This window comes from Neodiprion pinetum, chromosome 5 (genome assembly GCF_021155775.2).
Source record: "Neodiprion pinetum isolate iyNeoPine1 chromosome 5, iyNeoPine1.2, whole genome shotgun sequence".
In the NCBI taxonomy this organism is placed as follows: Eukaryota; Metazoa; Arthropoda; class Insecta; order Hymenoptera; family Diprionidae; genus Neodiprion; species Neodiprion pinetum.
The window spans coordinates 1370713-1384206 of record NC_060236.1 but is presented as its reverse complement, the minus strand read 5'-3'; the positions used below and the strand labels follow the sequence as shown (position 1 = coordinate 1384206).

The 13494-nt window shown below is 41.0% G+C and overlaps 1 protein-coding gene and 1 long non-coding RNA gene across 2 annotated transcripts in view; one reads left to right on the top strand and one right to left on the bottom strand.

Moving 5' to 3' along the window:
* LOC124219881 (mucin-19) overlaps positions 1 to 6313 on the bottom strand; it is a 267722-nt gene extending 261409 nt beyond the window's left edge. The window contains exon 1 of the mRNA XM_069136456.1: positions 6182 to 6313. The gene's annotated coding sequence lies outside the window, so the exon portion shown is untranslated. The remainder of the gene's footprint in view (positions 1 to 6181) is intronic.
* On the top strand, positions 6189 to 8629 carry LOC124219902 (uncharacterized). Its single transcript, XR_011177264.1, has 3 exons — positions 6189 to 6324; positions 6512 to 7341; positions 7372 to 8629. It is a non-coding gene; the product is annotated as an uncharacterized lncRNA (long non-coding RNA).
* The last annotated feature ends 4865 nt before the right edge of the window (positions 8630 to 13494 follow it).

Below are 13494 nucleotides of genomic sequence, written 5' to 3'. Positions count from 1 at the left end.
AACCATTTTCGGAAATCACGCATTTTCGTAATTCTCAAATCTTTTTACTTCAACAATTAAATGAAGTTTCATGCGATTTACGCTTGGTCCGTTGGTAAAAACAAAGTAGAAAGAAGAAGAATTTTATTACCAGGGTGAAACGAGTTTCGGCGCTCGCCGAAGGTGACAAAAGTTACCGAAGTTTGTTTTTTGACGATCGCGTCCTTTTCCCGTGCACGGAATCACGGATAGGAAGAGCGAGGAGAAAGAGAATTAAAAAATTCGGGCGAAAGAAAGCGGCAGGAAGAGAAGGAAAACGAGAGAAAACTTAGGAAACAAGAAGTGGAGGGTCGAATAAGAATATTGTTTCCAACCCTCCCACCCTAATCTTCGAGTCTTCACCTTATGCAATATTATGCTCTTGAGCCGTCCGAACTTCTCGAGTAATTGTTCGAATCTCTTTCCCAAAAGAAAGCTCTCCCTGACATACGATACGACGCAATTTAGAGAATACAATCCACGAAGCGATCCTAAAAAAAAAAAAAAAGCTCGACTTACGATATAATTTACCTGTACAATTTCGCAGTGCTGCACGATTCACACAAGGAGCCAACATCGTCAGTTTCACTCTCAAATTAACACCACGCACAGTTTCACTGATGAAAAAAAAACAAGCGGCTAATCCACCCAGGCACTCGCAAAAACGTGATAATCCGCGAATACAAGTCAAAATTGTTAATCGATACAGTTTAAGAATTTACAATTTAGCACAAAACACTTGAGGAAACACGGTTTGAAGTTTATCAAAAAAAAGAAAATAACTACACAGTTTAGCAAGAGAAAAAAAAAAAAATTACGATCCTTGCAATAATAAAATAATATAAAAACTCGAAGTAATCTGATATAATCATGATTTTATTCGTGAATTCTACGTTCTCGGACACCAAACTTCACGGAAAAAAAAAAGATCAACAAAAAGAACGACAGCTGTGTTACAGGTAGAAACCCGGTTTGATTAGTTCAGAGCACTGATTAAGCATCGCGGTGTAATTAGAACGACGACACTGCGCTGAACCGATTCAGCAGCGAATCAATCACGGATTTTATCACCGACGAAGAAAGACGCAGCAGCGATTTCGAACACGCACGAACTCGCCGAGTCGAAAATGGCGACTGAAAGTTGATCAGCCGGGACGCGAAATAAAAACAAGGCTGGAACGATTACAAGCTGACGGATAAACACGGCGAGGTTGTAGTAACGTTGTCGCAACGATTCGTGCCTAGGGAAAACCGTTGCTTCGCGATTTTCGAGTTATTCGAAACTCGGTGAGCCGCGATGATCGAAACAAAACGTATCGGTCGTATTTTTGAAAGCTTTGTTCGTACAAAAGTAATTGTAAAAGTAAGAAAATAACGACGTTTTTCCCGACGTTTTTGTTTGTTTTTTTTTTTTTTTTTTTAACTTAAATCTCGTGGTTTCGTTTCGTCGTCAACGGAAAGCCGGCGATCGACCAACCGACTAACAACTATCTCACAATCAGTTCGGCATATTGATACGGATGCCGGGAGTCGGGCAGATATTATCGCTTTCATTGACTATATTGAAATTGGTTTGAAATGCTTCCTGCCGCCGATGGATGATGAGCATTATTATACCTACAGGCAGCCAGCTTTCACGTTCGGAATGCTGCTCTCGTTAACACTCGTTGAGGGGTTGATTTCGACGTTGTTGTATACAATCTACAAATGATTACAAGCAGAGTTCACGAAGGATTTAGCTGAAAATATTCGATGCGTCTGTTTTTACATCTGCCAAATTTCAGTTGGAAAATTGCGAAGGAAGGTCTTGGAGCTTTTTTTTTTGTGCATCGTGTGTAATAACAATTCAGTTCGACTTTGGGAAATTCAAGTTCTTCTGGAATTCATGATCGAAATAGTAATTTCAAACAATTTCTATGAAAATTTATTACCGCGCATTTTTTGGCTCACTGGTTTTGACATCAAGGATTCGGTCGGTATCGATTTCAGAATGCCGAAAGAAAGTCCACGTACGTCAAAAGTGGAAAAGGATTTAACAGCCCCATTCTGTACATAATCCTCAACAAAAACGCTCCGATACATTTTTATTTAACGCAGAAATAAAGGAGTGGAAATTGCTATTGCGATTTTGTAGAATTACGAGTTTATAAACATCATACGTTATTGAGCACGCAATTAAAACAAGTAAGTCATGTTTGAAAATACGGAAACACCAAGGGACTAGAATTGTGAAAAAAAGCTAATTAATTTCAAATCACTTCAATAAAGTTGAAAAATTCTAGGATTTTATTTGGAAAATTATTTTATAAAAAGTCACTGGCCAATAAAACAGGTTTTTTTCTTTATTTTTTTGTTGATTGTAATCAATACAATAAATTAAATATTTAACGATACCAACGCGATAAAAACACAATAAATGCATGAATTTGTAGAAAATAAAATCTGATTAAAATCCGCAATCTAATTGGTGTAAAATCGTACAAATCTATTTGCAGATTATCAAACATTTTTCAGTGATTTAAAATGAAGCGCGTATATCTGAGCTTTCGTATATAATATTCGAATATTTTCCATCTTCCTATGTTTACAAAGTTCTTCGTAGCTTACGGATAAAATAATACGTCAAATTACAATAATCGCACGACGATACCTCGTAACAAAATTGATAAAAAGTATCGATTTTTGTTTCACAGAATTTCGTCAAAGCGTAGCATTAAAAAAAAAAAAGAAACAAGCAAAAACCAATCCGTAGACTAATGAAAATAAACCCTGCATTTACACCCATACATATGTATATAAACTCGAAGTTTATTCACACGAATACCGTCCTTCTTAATACGATAAACTTGGGTACACATGGTAAAATATATCGTCTCAATATATAAATCATGAATTTCAAAGTATTTGCAAGATAAGCTGGCCGGAGTAAAAAAGCCATTAAAACTTGGCCCATTAATATTAATTTCGATTGGCTGTACGTGCGGGTACTTTGAATATAATATATGTATTACACAGAGGCTGCGCGGCTTGACTTGTGTGTACGTGTGTAGTAAGCAGCAGACAGACGCGACACGTGGATATGCAGTGTGTGCTCCGCACCTGCTCGGGGTCGTAAAAAGTGCAAAAGGACAAGCGTTTGATGAAAAGCCAGCCGAGAGAGGAGAAATATGGAACGGACGGACGGGAATCCACCACCAACACCGACACCCTCCCACCTTGCAATTAGGGAGTAACTTTTTCCACCGCGCCTGCGTCCTGCGCTTATTATATAACATAGACAGGTTACACACAGAGATCCGAAAGCCGCACGCTTCGCAGCCTCCGAAAGCACTCGGCAATATATTCAAAAACACAATGCACCAGACAACGGGGATGTGTGCCAGTTGCCAGAAATAAGCCCGCTAATTAGATAGCCGAGCTTTCGTTCGAAACTCGTCGGCGCATTCGCGCGAGCTTTCGAACTCGATCGTGCGATTTTCTTATCTCTTTTTCTCCATCACCGTGCTCGGAACGCGTCCTCCTCGAGCTTTTTTTTTTCTCCGACCCGAGTCGAAAGCCGCGCTTCGATGTTAATTCGCGAGTCCGTCGTGACGAGAGTTTCGGGTGTTCTTGGCAGAAGTTAACGTCGGGACAGCACTGATGTTAACCCGGTTATATTCCCCGGAGTCAAAACTCGAGGAAAACTTCGCTCCGAGACAAGGTGGCGTAATGAACAATGGTCCGTGGAAACACGCCGTCTGTACGTTGCGATAGTCGCTTACTTATAAGTTTAATTACAATACAAAGTTTTATTATTTTTCTCCTCGTGATCTTGAATTTTTTTTTTTTTTTTTTTTATTCGATTCTCCGAGGTCAAGAATTTTGGAAATTAAATCATGCGACACACGTTCTAAACTAATCAATCATCGCGTGCTGCGATTTATTTACGTGAACGATCTGATGGAAAATAAAAAAAAAAAAAAAATAAAATAAATAAACATAAATAAAATGGATCGTTTTACCGAGTATCGAATTCGCGTCCCGTTCTCAGAATAAAGGAAACATTTCTCATTTCTTCCAACTTCTATTGTCGTCGCTCAACTTCTCTGACCCGCCTCCGTAATATCCTGGAGGACTAATTACGAAAGCTCATCACCGTCAACACCGTCGAGTTGATATAAAGTTTGACAGGTATGTACTTATCGGAGCTGATGTATTTACAAAAAATCCTAAACTCCTGTGCAGATCTCTCTCTCTCTCTCTCTCTCTCTCTCTCTCTCTCTCTCTCTCTCTCTCTCTTTCTCTCTATAATTCGAGATAAGTATGGCAGGTAATCCGATTCGATGATATCCAGCAATCATGCAGCGGGTGAAACATCATGTCAGTCCTTGTAACGATCCTGACGCGTATCGAATATCGGAATCGTCACGATCGACTTGCAAAAAAGCGCGTGAATTCAGCCGCAGGTTGCAATTGCTGACTTCACGTTTGTGTGTGTCACACGTGTAACGGACATCGCTTTGACGAGTCACCGAGTACTTAAAAATGCACGATCAAAGAGATCAGTCGCACTTGAATGAAACAAAACTTATAATACCACTCTCGCGTTCGTTGCGATAATTTGTGAAATCGTTAGCGGTCGCACTTACAATAACGACATTACCGCACTAGGGTGTAATACCGCGCGAATCAATCCTGCATCGCGAAATCGGAGGCTGCATGCGCTGTGGTAACGTTGACGTTAAGCCCGGGGGCGGAAGTGGGAGGGGGGGGGGGGGGGGGGGGGGGGGTGAGGGTGAAGGAAAACAAGTACGCAACAACAACTCCCGCGAGCTGCGGCACGTCCGTCGCTTTCGCAACTTGGCGAAAGTTTATTCGAAAGGCGGGTTGATACGCGCTCGCGCGGACTCGGAGCGAAGGGGTGGCAGCCTGTCCACCACCCCCGGCGGGTATTTCGCCGAAGCGAGGTGGGGGTGCCCAACTTTCTAAATAAAAAACAAACTTTCAAGTCACTCGGTGGACCGCGACAGCCGCCCGGGGTGCGAGCGCATGATCCAATATGGCGACTCCCCGACAACTTTCCCGGAACACCTGAGGATTTCCAAAAACTGTTTAATGATCCTCGTTGAAATAAACTTTTCCAGGGTTAACGAGAATATCCTCTACCGCGATTCAATTGTATAGTCTATTATTTGTGTTATGTACACGTATGCGAAATCTTTTCTAATTGGCACGTGAGCGTAGACGGTTACTGTCAAAAACCTGACGTATCTATAATCGAAATTATTATTTTTTTTTTTGTACCGGAAAGTCTTTTTCAACTATTTTAATCGGTACACTGTCCAACAAAAAATAAATAAAAAAATGCGGTTTCAAATTCTATAGAGAATATTATTGCTGTGTTAATCCAACACCATTTGATGTCGATCCAATACCACTTATATCGTCAATCTAAATTATTCCACATTTGGGTTGATTTTAACACCGTAAATTTTTCACACCGTACCCAATATTCAAGTTTGAATTCCATACACGTGTTATCCACTCTGTAATTGATTTTTGTTTTCTTTCAAACTACGATGAAAAGTGTGTGAAAAAATTAAAAAAAAAAAAAAAAAAAAATGATAAAATAAAATAAAACAACATTTGCGAAGCAAAAACGTTTTCCAGCGCCGAACTTTCTACCCTCTGTAATAAATTCCGTTGGTAAAATTTTCAACCCGCGGTACGGCTCGTCGATATGAAATTCGTGAAGAAAGGGGTGAATCACGAGGGTGTCCTTCGCTGTAGCAAGTATCGAAGGGTGCACGGTTGGTGCAGAGAGGCCACGTGGCCGAGTCGGATGAAAGGTGGCGGAAGAGGGTCAAGGGGTGAGGGGAAAAGTGGCGGTGGGGGATGAAGAGTGGCTAGGGAAGCACCACGTGTCCGTAGGCCGAATAGACTCGTATCACCGCGTGGGGTTGGAGGATGCACCCCCGATATTTCAGCAGGGTTCGGAAGCTCGCTTTCCGCGGCGCGGGCCGCGTGCCGTATAAAAGCATAAAGGAAAGCCCTGCGCGCAAGTTCCGACTCTCTGCCGGCGTCGAGTTCCGCGTAGGAGCAGCCCTCGTGGGAGTGAGAGAGGAAATCAATATCTCACGGCTAGCGCGCGCGAACTGTTTAATGCCGCGTAGTTATAACGTACCCAAAACACCTCGCCAATAGCCGATGGATGGATGGACGGATGGGATTCGCGAAGTAGGAGCTTGCAGGCAGTTCAATTAATATAACACGTAACCTCTCCTCGGAACACTTCACTTTACCTGAGCTTTCGCCGAAGAACTAAGGGTAAAAAACTTTTTCCCACACTTGTACTTTTCCAGCGTCTTTCCGCGTGTTTGTTTCTTTATTAAAATTTTTTTTCTTTTTTTTTTTTTTTTTTTTTTTTTAAATTTTTGTTTCGTTTCCCTTTTCCTTTCTAAACAAATTTCGCGCTCCTTCTTCTGTTAATTTATTTACTGTTCTTATGTTTCAGGAAAAACTCTCCCGCAACTGCGGCGGTTCTTCCGCGTTTCTAACGTCCGTAAACCTCCAGCCGGCGCGGCCGCAGAGCGGGAACTGGCTTGGCATCCTCCTCGACCTCGTGCGCGACTCGGAGACGCTTCTCAAAGTTACCCGGCGGGCGCAGAGCGTCGCGACGCGACGCGTCGCGCACCCCCGATTCAACCCGCCCCGTCACTCGGCTGGGGGAGAAAAGTTTTAACCAAGTTTTTCCCCGGCGCGATTCCACCCTCCGTCTCTTCCCTACCTTCAACCACCCCCTCCACCAAAGACTACGAAGCTGTGTTATTACGAGCGGCATTCCGCTTTCTGAGCTGCGCAAAATCGGCCCGGAACACGAACGATGTACATTCATCGACTCTCTGGTACATTTACAATCCGGAGATGGATGTAATTTCGGATATTCAATCGAGATCGAACGATTATCCGGGGGAAATAATTGAACCCTGTTTACCCGCGTAAATTCGTGCTGGAATTGTACATTATGTAACAAGGGAATTAAGTCGAAGATTATACAGGGAAATATGGCCTCATATTTCCCGCAAATGCCTTCAGAGGGAATAATATGCCAACTGTTCTCGTCCCGGTTTTCAGGGAAAAAAAAATTTATCGTTCCGGTTGAGTCGGGAATAAAAGCATCTTTATTTCTTCTTATCCCAGTACCCTATATTTTTATTGCTTTGCGTAAGATTAGCGATTGTTTAACCTCGTCCAAATGGGATAAGATGTGAATATCTCCTTTTTTTTTCCTTCTCGTTAAAAATAATAACTGAAATTTTGATGAAAAATTTATGATTGATCGACGTGATAGAAGCCTCAAGACGTTGGCAAGAGTTGAAGGAAAGAAATTATTTCGAAATATTTCAGCTAATAAGAGCAAAGAAATCCAAATCGCATACATTATTTATGCACTATTCATGCTGCACATTTTTACGACATTAAATGTACACGATATGAACTAAACGCAGCTACACAAAACACTGGGATTCATTCAACAAAAACTTGTTGCGAGCAAATTAGTTTACAAATTTCACTCGCTCCCCGAAGTCGAGGACAACGTCTTTACCGTTGATTTATTATGTTCTTTCAGGATTGTACAGCATTGGTCATGCAGTCCCGTAATCGAAATCTTTACACAAGGAAAGCTTGTGTTTCTGTTTCGAAATTCACAGACAGCGGTACTCGGAGTAAGAGTCGGCCGCGAGTATCGAGTAGGTATAAAAGTAAAAACTATACGTCGCGGTCATTCCCCGATTGAATGAATAATAATAACGTTGAAACTCATGCCAACCGGCGGTGACTAGTTTCTGAACTTTGAATAGAGCCGCGCGACATGCGGGGAATTGATTAGTTTTCCTGCCGTTATCCACTTAAATGCCACGATAATTATAGAGAGCTTCTTTGAAAGTTTGCATCGACACTTGGAACGAAGTTTGCTCGTACTGATTGAAATTTGGTACTGGAAATCAAGTTTCACGGTTAATATACATCCGACCAAACACTGTTTTCACAAAACCGAAAAAGTCTAGTCGATTTTATATTGTAATGTCCAAAAAAAGGTTTGGCATCGCAATCCCGTAGATTCTGATGCGATACGGATCTAGATCTAGATCTAGATAGGAATAGATTTACGATGTAACATATTATTTGATAGCGGTAATCAATCGGTAACTCTCATCATTTCGCGAAGACTGATCTTTAACCACCGAATAGATTTATTGAACTGTTCAATACTTTGATAATATCATTAAAAAGATATTGTTTCTTTAAATTGACGAGATAAAATTTCCGAATTCGTATTTACAAGTAAACTTCATGCAATAGAATTTTTTCGCGATTTTAAAACAATTATTTCATTAATTTTGATGTTTGCAACAAAATATTGTGTTCCCGCGATGAAATTCACTGCAAAATGTGACTTTTTTTTTCTCCCCCGAATAGAGTTCATAATAATCGAAGAATCTCGTCGGACGATTTTAAAATTCTTTTATCACGAGTGTAAGGTGATGCGTATTATTACTATACATAGGAAAAGAGGAACTTAAGCGTGACTGTAATTCTTGGACTGTGCAGTTCACCAGGGGATGAGAAAACAAGCAATGAAGTATAATATAAGGTAAGGGGGGAGGGGGGGGGGGGGGGGGGGCGGAGAACCTATCCCCAAAACAACATCCCTGGACGAAGTTTAACTTGCCAAAGAGCAATATGACTACGTTTCTCTTAGACTTGATTTTAACGAGAAGTTGCCAGCGGTGAAAAAGTTTCCTCGTCGATGTTAAAATCGGAAAAATTTTTCCCTCCGCGTTTTTCCCACAGCGCGAGTCTGTACACATACATACATACATACATACACACATATATATATATATATATATATCTATAACGTCGCATAGGTATACAAAAGTTTTGTCAAAAACTTTGCGGATAGAAACATTACGAGGGGGGAAAAACTTTGATCTGAAATTCCGGTCCGAGTTATCTGTGTACCAAAGTACATGTATGTATAAATATACGTAGCTCTGAAATCATGAAAAATAAGTATGCGACCAACTGACTGACTGTATTGATATATTTTTTAGCGATTGATAGACAGTTTCCAATCCAAAGTCGCTTCGTCGATAAAACGGACAATTTAGGTTAAAATCTATCGTCTGTAATCGATGTATTACGACAATGTTACGTCACACGGTACACAGAACTTTTCGTTCTATCGTTTCCACCGGGGGCGAAAAGTCCTGCTGACTGTGTAAGGGGAGAGAAAGTAGCAAAAACATAAAAAGGATAAAATAAAAAAAAAAAAAAAAAAAAAAAAAATTTCAAAGGACATCGAGGACCGGGCTAATTAATTGTAATGAAAATTGGTAAAACTTTTAGGCATTCGCGTGGCGAGGCTTATTGTTCTGCACGTTGCGTTATAATATATGATGCGGGAAAAGAGCGACGAGAAGTTGAATTAAAGAGGGGCGCGTAAAATACGGTTGTGAAAAATAATAAATTCCACTTGTTACGTCGACGACGGCGGCGTCGCCCGGTTGCCAGGGCAATGAATCGCGGATTGATGCAGAACTTCACGCCGGGATTACCGAGCACCCCCAACAACCCGGGAATTATACGTGGAATATCTCTTTCACGTCCCATGTCCGCAAATCGAGGAATAGATCCCCTTCAGCTACGAAAGGATAGATTATTATACAACTATTCCAAAGAGGTATTAACGCAATTTTATTTTGTTTTTCCGTGGACGCAAATGTTCGCGCATGTATAACGAACATTGAGGGTGGATTTTGGTGGGGAAAAATTGGCGAGTAATCGGTAATTACTGCATGCCCGTTATTAATTATTCGTTTACTTTAGATCGGATTTTTATACTATTTTCGCATCGGAACCGATGTTATGTATTTATTTATAATCGGTGGATTATTCCATTTATATTTTAATTTCGCTAATGGTCGCGAACTGTACGTGAATACGGGAATAATAAAGGCTTCGCTTAATTCCTGCTGTCTGCAAGTCATCGCTCCTCGCCACCGCTAGACACCAACATTTTCATTAACCAACCGTCCCAATTCCCCTCGAACGAGAGAATATTTTCCTCTCAGCCTACTTTGTCAGGCCGTTGAAAACGGCGAAAAGAAGTGAACAATTCGGAGCAACGGAGAAGAGAAAAAAAAGAGGAAAATTTTGATTTTCACATCTGTTAATTTCTAGATCAAACGCATTGGGAAATAATTATCGAAGCCTGAGCGATGAAGATAATAATCACCGAATATTGCAAAGAAAATGAGAACTGAAAAACGGGATGACGTATATAATTCGTTCTAAATCTTGAATCGCGTGTGCCCCGATAAAATCTTTCAATCATACTCCCATTAGGATAATAATTAGCGAGAGGATAAAGGATTTTCAATTTTTGATTGAATTCAGCGTTTGTGGGTTATAGAATTAATTCGGAGTCCCGTATAATTCCGTTAATTATTAGTGACACTCGAGTTACATAATTTGACAAAAAGCACGCTCTCGCCAAAAGCCAATTAACCGGCAAGGCTCGAATTCCGTTTCTCTTTTTGCTCGCTCGACGCGATCAGAGACTCGGCGAGTGTAATGGAGGGAGAGACGGACGGACGGGCCGCAAGTTTTCCGAAGAAAAATCCGTCGCGTGACGTCGCACGGATGAGATCCTGAACAAGGTGGAACTGCCGGGAATTTGCGGGGGTTGAAGGGGGGCGGGGGGGGGGGGGGGGGGGCGAAGCTTCTCCGGAGCTTTCGACGGAGATGAAAGCAGCGGGAAAACCCGGGCGCGAAAAAGAGGGAGTAATCGATTCGATGCTGTGCGACGAGGACGGAGATCCGACGTGTTTCGATTCGGTTTTCGGGGGAGGGGGTCCGGATCAAACTAACGCAAGCTCGAACTTTTCGAAGAACAATTTGTGCCGCATATACAGACGCGGGGTTTGGATATTTTGATACACGTATATACGCGGGGTCGTGAAAAAGTTCGCGTGCAATCTAGCAAATTATTTGAAATTGAATTGAAAAATGTAGTTAGGTGCGGGCAGGTTTACTAATTACACGGGTCAACTGAAGTCAATTTTTTTTATTTTGTTTTTTTTTAAGCCGTTATTTAAATGAATAAATTTTGATTCTAAGAGATCGGTTTTCAATTTACTCAAAAAAAAAAAGAAAAAAAAAGAAACTACGAGCTTTCAGAGAAACATCTCGGATCTATAATAAACGTTGGGGAACATCGGTAAGAATATTTCTTATTCACAATTTTTTAGGAATCAGTCGAAAATAGATTCTGTGGTACAAAAAAAATCAAACTATTCAATTCGACTTGCCGAGATGTAACGTACAAAAGTGATTTTCGTCTGGACTGAATCTGAACGCATGTTTCTCGAACTGTGACGAGAATTAAATGCACGTGCTTTTTAGCTAAAGGGCATTATACGGTTCTGTGGTCCTACAAAAGCGTATTTCTCTCTACAGTTACGAAGGTTAAATTTCTTAGGAAAGATTGCTTTGAGTTACATTCCCTCAACCGCTTTCAAAAGATGAAAAATTGTTTCTCTGAAGAGTAAATTCGCACAACTGCTCGACGGACGGAGAATGAAAAAAACGACAAAACTTATCGCGATTACCGATCGGTTTTTCCTTAATTAAATCTGTCACTCGATAATTCTCTACGAGAATCGCAACTTGGCAACGATCGTAGAAATCGAGACATTATCCGGCTGTTCGAGTTACACAGCTTAGTATCGAAATCCATGACCCGGTATGTATAGATTTGATTTCTAATCACGCTTCCAAAGCTCTTTGTCGAGCCTGTCGACGATGCGGGAGCTGAAAGGCAACACGCGGAGTCTGCGGTAGCGTTTTCACGGAAAAAGTGCCGCTCGTCGCTGGGCTGAAGATCGGAATCCGGCGGAAGGAATTCGCCCTTCAAGAGATCTGTTTAATCAGATATTGGTTTCGGGCCGTTCGCTTTGAACCCCGAGGGACACGAACGCTTGTAATCCGAAAATCCGTCCGAATTATTCATCGTCCTATCAAATCAGACGGCATGAAATAATCACGTGGGCCCGATAAAAAAAAAATAAGTAGAATATATAGAATATACCTAGTAATACTTTTACGCCTACGAAATTTTTCGTTCGTAATCGTATGTATTTGAGTTAAAATTGTTTTTTTTTTTTCAACATTTGGGCTACAAGCTCGAATCCGAAAAGGTGTTTTTAACTAAAAAAAAAAAAAAAATGTTCCATCTGTTACAAGTTAGACAGTGATGGCAGGAAATGTGCCACCGCAAAAGCAGTCGAGTATCAGAGTCGCTCGCTACTTATACGCGCTATGCCGCCATTTTGTTATTAATTCTAATGAAAGAATTCTGAAATGTTGTTGAAACTACAAATAATGAAGACCTCAAACTGAAATTGCTCCAAGTGTTTTCATTTTCTAAAAGAAAAAGAAGAAAAAATCCTAAACACAGGTATTATTACAGGCGATAAATTTTCCTTGACTGATAGGTAAATGTATTTATTTTTGCATACCCGGAGGAAGCCTGCTTGTAGAAATTTCGCAAAATAAGATAAGGTTGGAGGGTGGCGGGGGTGAAGGATCTCCGGGAGAAGCGGTTTAAGGTGGGTAAATAAGACTGGCGAAGTAACCGAGGGCTCGCCATTCAACGTCGAAGGTCGGCGTAGAGAGATGAAAAGAAATCTGGCAAAGGTATAAATTGATGAAAACAAATAAAAAACGATCGATAAAAAACGGACGAAAAAAGGAAAAGAAAATAAAAGAATATTAAAACAATAATTGCGGAGCCGTTTCGCGGTGAGATGAAGCAACGAATATACGTCAGAAATAATTGCGGGGACCGTTTGAACGATTTGAAACCATCGCTCTCGTCTCCGCGGATCAACCGCAAACTTTGACAAAGTTTTGCGGTAGCTCATTTCCAGCGAGCGAGTATTGTGCTTACCTCAGTTTACACGAGAAAAGTTTTGCATGCGGTAAAGTTTTCCTCGCAATTACCAAACCGCCTCGACTCAAGCCGAACTTCGCGTTTAAGCTCGTCGCGCTTGCAGTAATAAGATTATTCGTGTATACGGGTCGCGTCTTGACTTTTCATACACTCGATACGGCTCTGTTTTAAATACGAATTGACACGCCTGTTTCCTCCGTACAAAGCGTTTTTTGGCACCGCCTTATCAATTTATTCGAATCGTCGGAAACGTAACGAAATTTACGATTTCGCATTCGCTCTTCAAACTTAGCCGGGATTTTGTTATAATCGATTTTTTATTTCATCTCATTTTCGTAATGTAGGATATATTCAAGTATATGCGCGGAAGATTTCATATCGATCCGGCAAATATTCTCCAAGTTACGCGAATATTTGCAAAGACGCCTCGGAGCGTTTGAAAGTGCTTTTGAAACTTTGAACGCGTTTTTCTCAAA